The sequence below is a fragment of the Rhinopithecus bieti genome, unplaced genomic scaffold (genome assembly GCF_001698545.2).
Source record: "Rhinopithecus bieti isolate Rb0 unplaced genomic scaffold, ASM169854v2 scaffold_42380, whole genome shotgun sequence".
Lineage (NCBI taxonomy): Eukaryota > Metazoa > Chordata > Mammalia > Primates > Cercopithecidae > Rhinopithecus > Rhinopithecus bieti.
In genome coordinates this window covers 2,177,587-2,193,889 of record NW_016818327.1, presented here as the reverse complement: position 1 = coordinate 2,193,889, position 16,303 = coordinate 2,177,587, and positions in this window count along the sequence as shown.

Sequence of the window (16,303 nt, the reverse complement as noted above, 5' to 3'; positions counted from 1 at the left end):
ACATTTATAGTTATTGCAGTTTTGTTTTAAATTTAAGATTACTATTAAGAATGTGTGGTCTGCATTAGTATTTGATCATTTACTTTTCTTGAATTTTCTTTTCATTGCTTCAGAAATATATAGTTTGTAAATTTGCCTGGTCCATTTTGTTTCTACATAGAAAACCAGATTATAAGGAGAGTAAGTTAATGTTCTAGATATAAAATTGAAGTATTTATTCAAAACCTACATTATCTTTAAGCATTCTGGTGGGGAAGATATACAAGAGTAGCATGGCCTCTTCTTTTAAATATCATATACTCACTCTAGATGTAGCAATGATTCATAAAAGTATGTCCATTATCATTTTGTATTTTTGTGTATGTATTTCTGATGAAAAGTGGGATAAAATAATTAGATGGTACTCACCAAAATGATTCCTGAGATTAATGAGTTTGGTAACAAGGTCATGAATGTGTGGTTGTAGTATGAGTGTCATAGTCAATCAACACTATTAAAGTCCAACAATAGCAAAGAAAAATAACACATCTCTAGATCAGTCTATACTTGATGGCACCAATCTCTTCTGGAATATTGGAATTAATTTCAAAAAATGTTACAGTAGTCTGCATTGCACATTAAGATGTATACATTCAAGATTCAAATCTGATTCACTGCATGACCTTGGGCAATGCATTGCCTTTCTCTTTGTAAGATTTTTAAAAATTAGATTATAGTTTCTGCCCTATACCATTCATAATGTTCTTTGAAAGACCAAACAAAGCTCACGGCAAATATACTTTGAAGAGCATAATATGCTAAAGAAATGTCTCACTCCAAAAAAGTCCCTAAAGAAATCCTCGGGCCTGTTTTCTCATGATCCCTAAGTTCCTTTCCTTTGCTGTGATGTGCAATATACTGTCTTGGTCTCTTTGAAATTCTCTGTGATTTTTTTTTTTTTTTTTTTTCTTTTTTGAGACAGAGTCTGGCTCTGTCGCCCAGGCTGGAGTGCAGTGGCCAGATCTCAGCTCACTGCAAGCTCCACCTCCCGGGTTCACACCATTCTCCTGCCTCAGCCTCCCGAGTAGCTGGGATTACAGGCACCTGCCACCTCGCCCGGCTAGTTTTTGTATTTTTTAGTAGAGACGGGGTTTCATCGTTTTAGCCAGGATGGTCTCGATCTCCTGACCTCGTGATCCGCCCGTCTCAGCCTCCCAAAGTGCTGGGATTACAGGCTTGAGCCACCGCGCCCGGCTCTCTGTGATTTTTATCTACAGTTGGTTAAGATCCAGTCCCATTTTTGCACAGTATGATGTCCATCATATACCAAGAGGCTGTTGTATTTCAATGTTACTTCAAAGAAGTACTTAGTACAGCAGGAACCTGGATGCAACTGGAAACTAAGTTCACCATTTCCACAAACCCTTATTAAGCATCTGTCACATGTCCAGCATTGTGCTCATTGGGAGAATACAGAGAAGGACAGCTCTGCCCTGTGGAAGCTTTTTTATGTAGAAGAAGATAAAGGCAAATCAACATATAATAATATTTGACTTTCAATATTATTATTTTTAAAGTGAATATGAGAATAAACACAAGAGAAATGTTATTCTTTGATAAAAGGAATAAACATATAAGAAGTATTTATTCCTTTTATCAAAGCTATGTGATTTAATTTATTATCATCCAAGTCATGAAAAGAAGTTTCAATTAATAATATGATTCCATTCAAAGTGTTGATTTATGTCAAATTTTCAAATAATTCCCTATTTTGGAACATAAAGTTCCTATTAAATGTTACCTACTATAGTTTATTTCAGTCCTTTAAAACTTACTCTTTATTTGTCCATGTCCTTCTAGCAGTCACATATATAAGCTTCCTGATGAGCTAGCCTTTTCTATTGAATTAAAATGACATGTTTTGGTCTATACTACAGCTTAAGGCAGGGAGAGTAAGGCAGTTGCCCAATAGTCTAATCAATATTCCATGCTTATAGAATTGTATAGCAGTTATAATAAAGTATCTATAAACTAAATAAATAGTATAAATATATAATTTTAGGTAAATTTATAATACATAGAACACATATATGGATTATATATAATATTAAGACTAGCTATTACTTTATTATAAAGAGGAGAAAAAAATCCTTTTGTTAGCATACACATAATAATTGCTGTCGCCATCACCTTGGCTGGGCAGGCCTTAAGGAGTCTAATATTAAGGCATCAATTAATCTACAATAATTAGTAATTTTTTAAATGTTTAAATAGTTTGTTAGACCAGGAAGTTTGATATTTAAAAAAATGCACATGCTGGTACCAAGAATCTTTAGCTCTAAGGAAACATAATAGCTTTTTTGTTTTTAATATAAGAAGCACTGATAGCAATGAATGTTCAAAGATGCAGAGTAGAAGAGAACCAGATTTTAAGATGCCAATGCATTATAAAAAATAAGCAAACCCTCAAATAACTTAGGCAGATTCTGATTCAGTCTCCTCTCTTGAGTTGGGGATAGTTAGCAGAAAGCTAAAGGTGCAATAATCAAAACTACAAACCAAATTCATGCTATTTTCTGAGCAGTGAGGTCACTTTTGGGGTGAAACCTCAGTACTCTTAGTATCAAAACACAAAGCGGGCAAATCACTGTAAACATTGCACAGTCCAGGGATGAAGGGAATATGTACATTGCCAGGCACTGAGACAAAGTTAGCTGCAACACTGCCAACCAAATATAACTGTCCTCACAGGAAATCTCCTCTGAGGTAATCCTAATTTTTCAATTATTGCTTCTCCGTGTGAATAAGTCAAGATTTGAGAGGAGGTTCAATATGTCATCAAATGAACTAAGAATGCTGTTTCTCTTGGCACGTATCTGTCATAAATAAGAATACACTAATGAATTCAGAGCTAACTGTGTCCCTAGGGTAGAAAGTACTTTCCCTCATGTGCCTAGGAATGCTAGAGGCTATTGAAGGATCCTATTCCTTAAGCCCCAGTGCCCAGTTCCAGCCACCACATAAATGGATAGCACCCCAGGAAACTTCTATAATTAAATCCATATTTACCCCATTCCCCACACCATCCCTTCATGCAGCTTTTCTGAATTAATTCAGTAAATTTTTACTGTGTTCTTACTTTGTGCCAGGCAGTTTTATGTGCCGATGAAACCACAGTGAAAAGGCAAGGTTAGAGAACTCGGACTTACATTCTAGTCAGGGAATAAAGACAATACATAAATGATGAATAATATGAACAATGCTATTAAGAAAAATGAACGAGGTAAGGGATTCACAGAAGAACTCTCTGATAAGATAGATGTCATTTCATGACTGGCTTAAGGAAACTCAAAGAAAGAACCATGCACAAAACTATGCGATGAATTTTTTCAAAGCAGGAGAAACAAGTTGAAGGGCCCTGAAGCGAGAAACTGCTCAGCGTATATGAGTATTAGAAAGAAAGCTCAGGTGGAAAGGTCAGGGTAAGCAAGGGGAATGGGATGAATTGAGGATAGGGGAGAGGATGCAAAACAAATGACACAGACATTGTAAACCATGCGAGGAACTGTTGATTTTATTTTGAGTGAGGTGGAAATTAACTAATCAGACATATTAGAAATGAATTGCTCTTCCTATTGAATGATGGGGTCAAGGTGGACGCTGCAAGTTAGATAGTAGGCTGTTGCAATAGTTCAAGTGAGAGTAGTGTTGGCTGACATTGGGAATGCAGTTGGAGTGCTTAGACTTGATCAAATTCTGGATATAGTTGGAGGCTACAGGATGGGCTGTGGTGTGTGTGAGAGGGTGAGGAATAAGGGATGATTCTAAAGTTTTTAGTCAGAACAACTAGAAAAATGGAACTATATTGGAACAAATAAGTGGAAATTAAGGGTCTGGTTTTGAATATATAGAGTTTGAGGTGTGGTTTTAGCATCTAAATGAAAATGATAAGTAAGCTGTTGGCTATACAAATCTGGAGTTCAGGGAAGAAATTGAGGCTGGAGTTACTAATTGGTGAGTCAGTGGTGTAGATATCATAATTAAAGGCCTAGCAGTGAGCACACAAAAGGAAAGAATCCCAGGGCTGACATTTGAGGAAGATAAATAAGATGGCCAAACAACCTTGGCAATTCTCTCACTAAGGAATAAGGTCTCAAAATACAGTGTAGAAAAGTAATTAGCAAGTCAGTTTCATATTGATGCACCAGACACAAACAGTAGTGACCTTCGAATACTGAGGTAATCACTCTTTGGCCGGTAAAAATTCATTAACATTTTGGAATTGACCGAGGCACTGTGGTATCCTAAAGAAAGAAATGTGAGACAGAATCCATAGACAGTGATTTGAAAAGTTAAAGTTGCTGTTGCATTTCTTCAATGTGAAAAAAAGCCTCCTTTTTTTTCCCCAAACTATGTAAAATTTTAGATGTCAATTTCCATTGCTTTGGTTGTGAAATATCCAACTATGGTTCAACTAGGTCCATTCCTTCAGGGATATATGGTAGAGAAACTGTTACACCAAAATGTTCAGATTTGTTATATTTCATAACAGCTTATTATTAATTTTAAATAAGGGAATTATGGGGAAAACAGTTAATCCAAATATCAATAAAATACTAGTAAAGCTTCTTCTTATTGCCTATATCATTAGGGAATTCCCAAACCATTAAAAGAATGATAGGTGTGATATCTCACTTAAAAGGTATTGAGTCATATGCTTTTCACAATTTGGCTTTCTAAGGTAAGTCACATGAGTTTTAAAACATCTAAATTAAAGTTTTGCATTTTCATTTGTTTTTATGTTAATATGAAAATTATTCTTGCCAGAAGCAGACTACAACAGTCTTTTAAAGAAGAAATTGAAATTAGGTATATATGCCTGTTAATGTTATGAGAATCACACTAACTGCATCTGCTCAATAAGTCTGTAAATTAGAAAATCTTTGGTTTAGTGATTACATCAGCCTTAAGGAGCTGCAGTTTAAAAGAGATTAAATGTATTTCTAACAACTGCTTCCAAAACTGTTCATAGCAAAGGAAATGAACACCTACTATCGAAAGAAATGTCTGAAAATTTTATCAAGGTAATCTTTTTATTTTCTTGCATTCACATGGCATTAAATTGAATGTAAGGTATTATTAAATAATACTGTTGCAAGTATAAATGATATTCTTATCATCTTATCTACTGAGTCATTATCAATCCAAATATTTTTCTGACGTGCTATTGTGCTTGTCCAGACATAAAAAATGAATATAGTGTATGAAGTAGGTCAGTGTTCAGATAGTCACACAATCTCAATTTGAGGCTCAGTGATTTTAACAATCAAAACTAGTGTCTAATGTTATTAAAAATAATAGTAAGTTTAAAAAATAAAGTTGTAGGGACTCATTACTTTGTGAAGGCTTAAGATAATGCAAATGTGAAAGACCACATTAAAAATTCAAGCTTTTGTATGAGATTTTTCACTTCTTAGGAGGATAAACAGAGAAATCAACATTGGGATTTTCCTCCGGCAAGATATAAAATTGCATATTCTACTTGATGGAATGCTTTCTAAAACAGCATATTTAACTATTTTATAAAGTTGGGGTTCTGGATGCTATACAAAGGGAATGACTATTGTTTGAACTGCATATTTCATCACATAGATTGGCTTTTATATCTGTAAATAGAAAATGTGGAGAAGTAATTTTATGTATGCATAATTTATTTTATCAGCTTATGATAAGAACATCAAGTACAAATAGCTCGTTGTTTTCAATTTAACGTAGAAATCGGGATTGCAGATTCTTCATTATACAAATGTACAGACTCCATTTTGAAAATTTCTTACTAAGGAATAGCAGAGAAAGATTAAAATGATAGATACCCTATGTGGTAAGCATTGTCCTCATTTTATTAATGTATTCAGTATGTCATGGCTTCACAGTGAAATCATTAGGCTAGTGTCTCAATTCATGATGTCAGGACTCCCAACCCGATTTTAGGTTCTTGTCATTACTCTAAGACCCCAATTTCCTTGGAGGATAAATGGATTTCTATATTTTTTATAACCTTTCTGGGACATAACATGGTTTCTATATGATTAGAGAAGAGCAATGCCAGTAAATTATATTCATAATGCAGCATCTGCTATTAAAGTCTCCTAATTTTCTATTTCCAAAAAAAAAGATGGTACAGAATATCTCATAATTTCACAATTTGCTGTCATTAGGATGTAATTTCAGCAGTATATATGCACACATGCTGAACAGCAAGAAACAAGCGCATAATTTCAGAAAATAAATAATTCTGTCTTGCACTTATATACACCTTGCATCTAAGAAATTGAAAGTACTTTAAGGAAATGAATTTTTAAAGCCAGAGACAACAATCGGTAAATTACAGTTACTACTTCTTTTAGAGAGGTGAAGTACACAATGTAGAGAGTAAGAAAATGGCTCTCTCTGGAGTTATTTGGAGAGAGAAAAGTACATACTGAAGGTATCTTTTACTACTGATATATGGTAGTCTTTCCATTTTATAACAAGATTTTTAAAAACTTATACTTGGCCAAAATCTCCTACACCATGTCTGTTTATTTAATTTCACTAAAAAATAATAAGCATGATTTATTTGTTGTTCTCTATATAATGGATACTATACATAAATTAGCCCACTAAATCCTCACCACACCATGAGTTGTTAGTTACTGTTTAACAGATGAGGAAATGGGCATAGGGAGGTTAGATACTTGCCCCAGAAAGCATAGTGAAAAGCTGGAGTTAAAATCTTGCTCTGTTACCTTCAGAGGTAACTTTTGAGCTCAGAAGGATTCCATGCTAGACAAGCCAACATCTACCTCATTGGCTGTCTAGAGTCTGTTTGAAAAGAAACATGAAGAGTCTCCCAATACTGGCCAGAATTCTCTCTCATTAAGTTAAGGTGAATCTCCAATCTTGGCATAAGTAGAGGCTTTAAAACCTGCAACAATTCTCAGAAATAATTCCACAGTTAACACATTTACAGGCTTGATTAACCATTATTAATCACAGACGTAAAGCCCTGAATTATCGTCATTTCAAGTATTGAGAGAAAAGGCTCATTTACTTCTTGGAGGAAGTAAGAATCAAGAGGAGATAGGGCAGAAGATATCATTCTTTTATTTGAGACTAAGCCAGTTTGTCCCCTACTGCTTTTGTAACCAATTGTTCTTTTATTAGGACTGTTTAAAGGAGAACAGTTCTACTTGTTGTAAAATTTCTGTTTAAGCAAAGTTGGCAGGTAGGTCCAAAGAGATTAGTTCATTTTAAGAAGCTATTTACCAATGGAGAGAAAAATCACATTTCAAGCACGGACTGCAGTATTGAGACACAACCTGAATCCAATGTATTTGTAAATATGGAAACCAAGTATAAGGCCAGCATTTAGTGGATGGTCAAGAAAAAGAAATAGATATTTGAAAGAAAAAGACATGACATATTCCTATGACAATAAAATACAACCCATACCGACCCATCCAAATTGTAATGAAAGACAAATTTAAGCACATATTTATCAAGATTATCTTATATAATTCTCCCCCAAAAACTTGTGGTTGTTAATATCCCCATTTTACAGATGAGGTAACTGGGGTTAAGAAAGTTTGGTGACTTTATCAAAACTATTTGCAAACTGTAGACCCAAGATTAGAACACAGAGAATTCAAATCCATGGCCCATCTTCTCAACCATTTAGCTACTCTGAATTTATCACATGGTATATAAATGATGAAGCTTACTAGTAACTCATGACTTCTTACAATATGGCAACTTTTGCACTACGGTTAAGTAAATTTATAAGCCTGACAGAGAACCAGGATCTTATGTTGTTTAGAGAATATATACAATTTTAAATTGGGTAGGATAGCAAGGATTTTAAATTGCAGCATTTGGCAAATATTTTAAAGCTCTTTGAGTATAACGGAAAACAAATATTGTCAAACATATGAAAGATATGGTCATAAAGATAGAGTCAAAAGTTCTAATCACTAGCTAATGTCACCATGATCTAACAGGCATTTATAGAATCTTTTTTCATTTTAGACAGTGTGATATTGATCAAATCAATAAAGTATAAAATTTGGAGCCATATAGTCTAGGCTCGCATTTCAACCCTAGGCAAGAAACATGCTTCAACTCTTTGAGCCTTAGTTGCTTGAGGATGTTCAACAAGCAAAAAATATTTATTGAACAATAATACTTATTATAATGCCTTCCTACACCAACATTTTATTTATACTTCTATGTGAGAAAATATTAATAAAAATTTGACATAATGATTGAGTAGTTTTATTTCACAATACCAGGGAGCCTTACCAACTGCTTCCTTGTCATCCCTACTTGAATGTCTCAAGCACATTTTATACTAAATACAGCCACCACTGAACTACTCCATTCAACATGTTTCCTAGCACAGGAACTGGTACCACCATACGCTCGATACTCAATTGAGAACACTGGGTGTTATACTTGTGAACTCCCTCAACTCACTTGCCATGCCCTGTTCACCCTAAGCCTGTTGCATGTGCCCTAGTTAGTGACATACCTACTATCACCTTCATTTCTCACCCAATGCTTGTAAAAACGTGTAAGCAACCTTTCATGTTTTTTCTTGACCATCTCCTTTCTGTCCTCCACTGCACAGCCAAAGTGAAATTTTAAAATTACAAAAGTAACCATGTTATCCCCCTATCTAAAACCCTCTAGTAGTTTCCCACTGGTCTTAGGGTAAAGTGCAAAGTCCTGTGAGACTCCCAAGACTCTTCCTCACCTCGCACGCTAGGACTCTTCCCCTCACCTCACAGGTCGTTCTCACCTATGGCTGCTCCCTGACATTGCTGTCTAGATGTCAGCAATCCCCAAGGTTCTGCCTCACACCACCTCTTCCTCACATCTCAGTTACATTATGCTGTTCCCCTATCCTGGGATATTCTGTCTTCCCTTGGTTGATTCCTATTGATCTTCAAAATCTACTTGTTGACATCATTTTCTTAGCAAGTCCTTCTCCAGTCCATTGAACTACGGTAGATTATTCTGCTAGTAAATAACTTTCAATTTTACTTTCCTTTTGAAAATAGTCATGACACTTATATTTCTTATTTTATGAGCTTGTCTCTCTTGTTCACAGCTCTAGCCCTGGTGCCTACTGTAGTGCCTGATATGTAGCAGGTCATCCATAAATATACTGATATTTCAAAAACTAACTGATATAGCAGATAAATGAAGAATGAAATAACAATACTAAGCATTCAGTTGTCTGGGATAGAAATCAATGTATTTCATCTTGAGACTTATTGAGAGGACTGCAGCATTGACTGTGGGTGCCACTCCAACTTGTCAATTATGTTGGAGTTTCATGTAAATATTGAGCGCAGTGACAGAACCACATTTCCTTCTATCTTTAGATTCAGTAAGAATATTGTAAGAACTACACAAATTTGGTAGATATGAGAGAACAAGTGAGATTGTTAAAATGTAAAAGATTGGAAATACAACAAAAATCATGTAATCAGGTGAGTGTTTATTACTTCCTTCAGAGTAGATACTGTGAAACATGTATGTATCCTAAGGAATGTTTCCATCTTTTATGATACTTGAGAATTTTCTTTTAAACTTTATGAAAGGCAATACAAACTTTCTTTGGAATGTCTCCAATGATTACAAATATTTGATCTTTGAGAACATCTTTGAATTTTGTAAACCATTCAAATTTAAGAACTACATGATGAGGATAATTGAAGGGATAAAATGTTATCTTTGAAAATAAAACTAGAAAAGTAATGAAATTGAACTTGGAAGGTGAGTCTTAAAGTCTCCAAGAACAATTCTTAAATAATCTCAAAACATTTAAAACAATGGAATAGGAAGGCTTCAAATGATGAATATTCATTTGTTTGCCTAGGGGTAGGGATGTTTATATAAAAATCTGAACTATGGGCCCTAAAACTAAGTGCTTTAGGAACTTAGGCTGTGGCCTTCCTGCTCCAGAAACTACTATCTTCTGTCCAAGTAATGTGGTTCTTGTACATCCCTCTGATTCCACAGCTATTCTGTAGGTTGATGGGTTTATTTATTTGCTCATTTATTTACTTGCTTATTCAGTTATTATACTTAACATATATATTCTGATCAAAACATATAATGATGACCTAAAAAAACTGAGTTTGTGGAGTGGGTATCAGGGCAAAATTCTTGATTATAAGCACAGACAGCAGAGGTGATGGTGTGTGAGGGTTTATGGAGGTTTACTTAAAGGAAGAACTTGAGTTAGCTGCAGAATTCCCATTACTATTATAATAAGTGCTCTTCCTCATTATGAAATATTTATGTTTGCACTAAAGCGTCTAGAGCATGTTTCTTTGTATTTTAATAATGCTTCATGGGCTATGTTTGCTGTGGATGCTATTATTTTTTGCATAATTAAGTAATGAAGCAATTAGCACAGTAGGCACATGTCAACTAGATAGTGGTTAAAATTTGTGATTAACTAGAATTTTTTGCTGTGCTTGCCAATATTCTCCTTATTACCAAGTGAAGCTGTATTTTTCTCACATGAAGAGATTGGGTTCCCACATATTTGAAGCTTTGCCTATGTAAGTCGATGAATCTTAGCAAAAATATCTCAATGTGAAAGTATGCACTGAAGAGCTGTCTGTAAAGATCCGTGAAATAAACAACTAAGAAAAAACATTAATTAGTTCAAACAAAAAATATGAACGAATAAGCATTTTGCAGATTGCCTAAATTGGCAGCTTTCTCCTCTACAGTCTACCAAGTGATATTATAGCTCTTCAATTGTTTTACAGTATGCTTATATACCCTCTGACAAATAGACAATCAGATGCTTTAAGGTTAGGAACTTGCATAACTATGAATGGGGAAACTGACCCTTATAAATTCTGACTTTGTGACTCCATTATGTAGACAAAATGGGAAGAAAAGGTAATTCATCCAAGCTCAAGGTCCATGTGTAATTTTATTCAACAGACATTCATCGTGTACCTGCTCTGTGCCAGCACTTTGTCCTATACTCTGAGCCAAAGATGAATAAGAAGTGATGTCTGCCCTTGAGGAACATACAGTCTAGATGAAGTGGCTAACTAGATTTTATTCCTAGTTAAATCACATTCCAAAACACGTATTAAGTGCCAAAAAAAAAATGTTTGCTAAATTTTGACAAGTCTTTGGAGTTTTCAAATTGAGTCTTCATAACCTGGAATTTAGGAATATTTTTTCAAGATTTCTGAAGGAGAGTAAAATTAAATAAGAAACCGGTGAGAACAAAAAGTCCAGGCATTAAGTCTAAGGATTAAGTTCCTCCTTTGCTTCTTACTTGCTAGATAAATCCAAAATTTTTTTTGAATTCAAAATATGTGGATAATTCCTGTCTTGCCAAGGTGTAGGAATTTAACCAGACTTAAAATAGATAATGGATTTTAAAATATTATTCAAATTTTTCTTTAAAGAAGTTTTATTTGTAAGCTATTGCAAGGCAATTGTTCACTTAAAGAGCAAGAAATAACTCTTAGTGTAATTCTTTCATTGACATCAACAATACTATACAAACCGAAAAGATTTTATTTCTATCCATTTCTGATATAAGCATTAACCTAAGGCCATAATTTCTCTGGCCATTCCAGTGCCTATTCTGTATGTGGATAAGTAGATTAACTTGATTTAATCACTTTTAGGTGAAAAGAAATCCATCTATGATGAATTTTATTAAGTCAGAATTGGAAAATATGTTCTTCACATTTCTCAAGGTGATTTAGCAGCTTGAAGTGTCTTAAATCCCTATCAATAGTCTGGCAAATACGATAAACATCATAGAGTTCTAGGACCTAGTTCGAACAGCTTAGCTCCTGTGTGACTTTTGCTGAGAATCTGAAAATGAAGATCCAGTGGAATCCTTACCTCAAAGCTAAAATAAAGTATAAAGAAATCAACACTGGAAGATAACCATTTTGCAAAAGTACAAACCTAACTGATAGAGGAAACAGTAAAGAAAAATCAGGAAAAAAAATACATTAAAATTGAGGTCTTAGATTATATTGGCTTAAATGGAATAAGAGAAAGTGACTGCAGTAAAATAAAGCTTGGAGCAAAAAGTTTCACAAGTAAATTTGGAATTAGCATCTTCCGCAGAATTTCTTAGACATGTGCCGGTAAAAGGATCTTTGCTACATGCTCATGAGATGTTTTATATTTTGCATTTACTGCCTTTGCAATATCCAAAACAAAATAATAGAGTTGTAAAATGTCTCCAGCATGGACTCTCCATGATTAGTACTCCATCTGAGCTCTTACTGATTTAGTATCTGTAAGGCACACTGAACCAGAAGCCAACTGAGGGATGGACAAGTTTGGTGTCAGAAGCTTAAAACAAACTGCAAATGCACCTGTAAGGATGTGGCAAATTCCACAGTAGATGTACTAGAAGACTAATTTGGAAAAAGCAAAATTTCTCCTACCATCTGGGGAGGGATTTGGATGCTCTACCTAGTAACCAGATAGTTGCTTTACCAACTTTCAAGCTTATTCTCTCAAGAGTTAAATTTTATGTGGATCCTAAAATAGTGTCTTGGAAAAAAATGTAATATTAGCCCTAAGTATATGTGTGATTTTTAATTTGATGACAAATGATTGCCTCCCTAAGATTTTGGGAATAGTCCCATTTGTAGATAGTGCTTACATACTGAACGGGCCTACACATCTCCCTCTCTAGTTCAAGATGGAAAGTCCTCTCTGGAATTCAAAAGAGTACTTTCATGCAGAAGGTATTCAGACCTGCCTTGGGGTTGTATGGAAATGAAAAAGACTATTAAAAGTAGTAAAGATGTATAGATTACTTAAAGTTACACCTATCATTGATAGAGGGAGCTTGTGGGATATATGTGTGTGTCTGTTTGTGTGGAGAGAGAGAGAAACTTACAAAAATGAAAACCAGAGTATGCAGGTTATCACTTTGCCAAATTCTTCTTCAGTGATATTCTCCTGAGAGTATTTTAAAGTCCATTTTTCCAAAACAAATTTATAGAATGATTTTCTTTGGTGTCTCATATATACTGGAAAGACCTTCAAATGCTAGTGTGCACACACACCTTGGCATTACTGAATAAAGCCTGTAGAATGAAATACTGCAACATCTTTGATGGCATTGATTTGGGGAAAAGGTCTCCTATTTGGCAGTAGAAGATAGAAAATTCTATCATTTTTTTCCGACTTTATTCACACAGTAAATGAAAGTGAAAAAGAACACCTCTGGAAGAGCACAGAATCAGGAGGTCTTCTTTTACTATGGGAACTTAGGAAACTTCTTTCAATATGATACATTTTTATGTGCCAAAGAACAAAGCTTAAGAAATAGTACAGCTGGTCTTTTATAGTGAATAAAGTGATTTCTTCCAAAAGACATGAGGTTCACAACCATGGGCCTCTGTCTCTTCATTTTAAAATATGGTACTCCCAGTTTTAGCAGAGAGCAGTGCAACTCCACCCCCTGGGAAAAAGGCTGCACGTTCCGTTTCTTCCCATTTCTGTTGCTCACTTAACACAGCATGGGCACAGTGGTTTTTCAATAGATTAAGGTCAATACTTGTCCCTCATGCTGAAATATTAGATAAAGTCAGTTCAATCTTAGGAGAAATACAAGCAACCTTTATGCTAATATTCAGTAGCATATGAGAGTAAGGAATTTGTTTAATCTTACTCACCCATTCTTAAAGCTGAAAAGTTTGTCTGCATTGTCGTGTTATGTGTTTGAGCCATGTGGGTAATTATTCTGTGCCAGCAAGTGTAGTGCCTGGAAATGAACAAAAACTTCACATGAAAGGATTTTTCTATCTTCCAGGGGTAGAATTTGTACCAAAGCCTTAGTGTCACTAACATCCCATTGTATATTTTCTATTTTTGTTTACCTAATATACTTACTACTAAAAAATAGAAGAAAAGAAAAAATGTTTCTATAACTCTCATATTTACACATATGCATCACACCACTTCTGACACATTCATTGTGTAGACATAGATATTTTAAATGTAGCTTTTTTAATAACATTGAATGCTTTCAAAGATTGATTATTCAGCAGTATTTCTGTCTTCCCTCTGTGGTTTTAGCCCATCCTGTGGTGTGTGCTGATGAAAAGTCTTGTAATAGATTGAGCCTTCACTGAAATTTATTGTCCTTTTTAGATGACATATATAAATATCCTAAATGAAATGTTGGCACCACCATCAAAGTACTAAAATATGTCATCATTTCTCTCCAGCAATTTCATATTTTACCTGTGTTTGATGTTAATGTGAATGTTATATTCGGGCTTAATAAATATATGTTAAGAAGAAAAGTAAATGTCAATAGGCTTCTTGAACTCTTTCATTAAATAGTTGCGTTGCATGAAAATACATCATAAACATAAGAGGCATTATAAATCTTGTTTATCAATGTTATAAAGTACCATATATTTAAAGGATTTATATTTGCATCAATGTGCATTTCCGTAAAGAGCAGGCTAAAGTTCTAACACAAATTCATCAAAAATGTCTTAGAGGAGGAATAATTTTATGTTAGTCATTGTGTGAATGTGGTTACTACTAATAATTGGATTTTAAGTATCAATGTCCAGAAAAGAGAAAATGTTCGGAAAAGTTTTAGTAAGTTTCTTACTTTAAAAGGAATATCCAGTGTTTAAAAGCTGAATTCAGTGATGTAATAATATCGCTAATAGTTCCTCTACTTCATTTCATTTCATTGCAGCATCAATGTGCATTTCCATAAAGAGCAGGCTAAAGTTCTAACACAAATTCATCAAAAATGTCTTAGAGGAGGAATAATTTTATGTTAGTCATTGTGTGAATGTGGTTACTACTAATAATTGGATTTTTAAGTATCAAATGTCCAAAAAAAGAGAAAATGTTCGGAAAAGTTTTAGTAAGTTTCTTACTTTAAAAGGAATATCCAGTGTTTAAAAGCTGAATTCAGTGATGTAATAATATCGCTAATAGTTCCTCTACTTCATTTCATTTCATTGCAGCATCAATGTGCATTTCCATAAAGAGCAGGCTAAAGTTCTAACACAAATTCATCAAAATGTCTTAGAGGAGGAATAATTTTATGTTAGTCATTGTGTGAATGTGGTTACTACTAATAATTGGATTTTAAGTATCAAATGTCCAAAAAAAGAGAAAATGTTCGGAAAAGTTTTAGTAAGTTTCTTACTTTAAAAGGAATATCCAGTGTTTAAAAGCTGAATTCAGTGATGTAATAATATCTAACAGTTCCTCTACTTCATTTCATTTCATTGCATGGATATTAAGCAGTGACACTTTGAAGTTTTATTCATCAGCACACTGCATCTGGGGGCCTTTCTCCTGGGGTGCTTCTCCAAGCCCACGTAGAAGTCCAGTTAAAGTCAGTGGGAGCTAAGTACCCAGACTTGGGTGTAAGTCTTTCCTTTGGTGTAAGTTTTGGTGTAAGTCTTTCCTTTGGCTTCTTGCTCTGTAAGATACTGTCCAGCCATTGGAGAGATTTCATTGAGGACTGTGTTGATGATATGATTTGCATTTTTTGCTATACATTTCTCTTAGGAGGACTATAGAATGAAGACAAGAGAGAGAGCTGAGGAATGCTATTTCTGCAGTTAACATAGACTTTCAAATTATCCAGACAATTAAAATAAAAACTGATATTAGTACTCAAGGTTTTGTTTAAGCCAGCTACTTAGTTAACCCCAGCAGATCCAATTACCTAGACTCTGTGTAGATCTGGCATCAGCTCATTCAGGGACTGTCATTTTGGCAGCCCCCAGCTAATCCTGTAATGTTGAACTAGAGGAGAACACATGGGGAAAATGCAAAGAGATGATTTTCTGGAATGGCTATTTTAAAAGGCCCTGTACCCTCTAGTGTCCCTGGAGACAGACAGGCAAGAAGATTTCCAGCCAAGCCTTCCCCTCCCTGGCATGCTTTTAGAAACCAAACTACTCTGTGACCTTGTGTAAATCACATTGATAATGGACATTTTCTCCAAGTTCCTGCCTCACTTGCCCTCTGGGTACCTAGCTCCCACTGACTTTAATTGGACTTCCACGTGGGCTTGGAGAAGCACCCCAGGAGAAATGCCCCCAGATGCAGTGGGCAGAAGGATAAAACTTCAAAGTGTCACTGCTTAATATCCATGCAATGACATCAAATGAAGTAGAGGAACTATTAGCAGCATTATTACATCACTGAATTGAGCTTTTAAATACTGGATATTCCTTTTAAAGTAAGAAACTTATTAAAACTTTTCTGAGGATATTCT